This window comes from Carlito syrichta, unplaced genomic scaffold (genome assembly GCF_000164805.1).
Source record: "Carlito syrichta isolate Samal-C Ts95f unplaced genomic scaffold, Tarsius_syrichta-2.0.1 Scaffold199841, whole genome shotgun sequence".
Lineage (NCBI taxonomy): Eukaryota > Metazoa > Chordata > Mammalia > Primates > Tarsiidae > Carlito > Carlito syrichta.
The window spans coordinates 468,917-470,882 of record NW_007143937.1 but is presented as its reverse complement, the minus strand read 5'-3'; positions in this window follow the sequence as shown (position 1 = coordinate 470,882).

Below are 1,966 nucleotides of genomic sequence, written 5' to 3'. Positions count from 1 at the left end.
TGATTTATTGTAGAGATGAGGTCTCGCCAAGTTGCCCAGGCGGGTCTCGAACCCGCGGGCTCGGTCAATCCACTCACCTCAGCCTCCCAAGGCGTGGGATTACAGGCTGAGCCACCTAAACCTGGCTTATTCGGGTCTTTATAAGACATTGAGCCTCAGTTTTTTTTTTTCATGTTTAAAATGACATAAAACTGGCACTTACTCTAGTGAGGATCAGATGAGATCAAAGTAGTCATTTGGTAGCAACAATAATAATGATATACCATTATTTTATGGTGTGATTTTAGGCAAATTATTTCACATCTCTGAGCCTCATTTGTTTATTTGTAAAATGGGGAAAAAATCAATTTTCTGTCTTCTTCCCCAAGGAACTCTGAGCAGTGTGGTGTCTTAGGACTGGGTATCAAGCAGCTTATATTTCAGCCACCACTCTGGCATCAATTTTTGGATGCAATATAGAATGTCTTATGCTCTTTCTGTGCCTCAGTTTCCCCATCAATAAAATGAAGAGTCTACATTTTTACTAATTTTTTGAGTTGGTATCTCACTCTCACTCAGGCTGAAGTGCAGTGACACAATCATGGTTCATCAGAGCCTCGACCCCCTAGGTTCAGGCGATCCTCCCACCTCAGCCTCCCAAGAAGCCGGGGCTACAGGCACGCATTACCACACCTGGCTCATAAGAGTCTACATTAATTTCTTTGACAGTCCCCTCTGGCTGCCCTCTCATCCTGACAGTAGACTAAATGCCAAGGTGAGGTGATGAGGGTTTATAAAGAGCTGACCATTGGAAGGAGTGGTAATGACAACGGCCTGTCATTCCTGTGGCCAACAGTGATCCACATGACAAATGGAGGCCATCCTGTGCCACTGCTCAGCTATCTACCCCCTCAGGGAGTGGGCTGGGCCCCAGAATCACCTGCCACCTGCCCATAAAAGCTGGGGCAGGAAGGCTGGCCAAACAAAAGCTCCTTATCAGCTGGAAGCTCTGAAATCGGATCCCAGAAACAGCCAGAGCTGTTCACCTGCTCTGCCAGGCACTGGCTGATGGAGATGGACATCTCCTCGGGATCCCCAGGCCAGCCGGTGGGCAGCCTAGGCCCCAGGAGGCCCTCATGGGGCAGGATGCCATATCTCACAACGAGGGTGGGCAAGGGGCCAGAGACAGCCTGTGTCTGGTCACCTGATCGCAGCAGAGATGTTCAAACAGGAAACTGTGACATTAGGCAAACACCACTTTACAGAACCCAGAGCTCACCTAGGCTGACTCAGGCCACAGACCTTGGTCAAGTCTCTGTCCTTCTGTGAGTTTTAGTGTCCTCATCTGCAAAATGAGGAGCTGAGTTAGATCAATAGACCCCAAAGTATTTTTAAATCTCTTACCCCTCTCAATGAGAAATGTTAAGAATGAAACTCAGCTGGGCTCTGTATTCCCAGCACTTTGGGAGGCCAAGACAAGATTGCATGAGCACAGGCATCTGAGATCAGCCTGGGCCACAGAGTCAGACCTCGTCTCTACCAAAAATGCAAAACTCGGCCTAGTGTAGTGGCAGGCACCTATAGTTCCAGTTACTTGAGAGGCTGAGGCAGAGGGATCACCTGAGCCCAGGAGGTCAAGGCTGTGGTGAGCCATAATGGTGCCACTACATTCCAGCCTGGGCAACAGAGTAAGACCCTGTCTCTAGCCGGGCTCCGTGGCTCAGCCTGTAATCCCGCGCCTTTGGGAGGCTGAGGTGAGTGGATTGCCTGAGCCCGCAGGTTCGAGACCCGCCTGGGCAGCGAGACCTCATCTCTACAATAAATTAAAAAATCAGCCGGGCGTGGTAGCGCATGCCTGTAATTCCGGCTACTTGGAAGGCTGAGGTGAAAGGATCACCGGAGCCCAGCAGGTCGAGGCTGCGGTGGCCGGGAGTGGCCACTGCACTCCAGTCTGGGCGACAGAGTGACAGAGTGAGACTCCAACTCA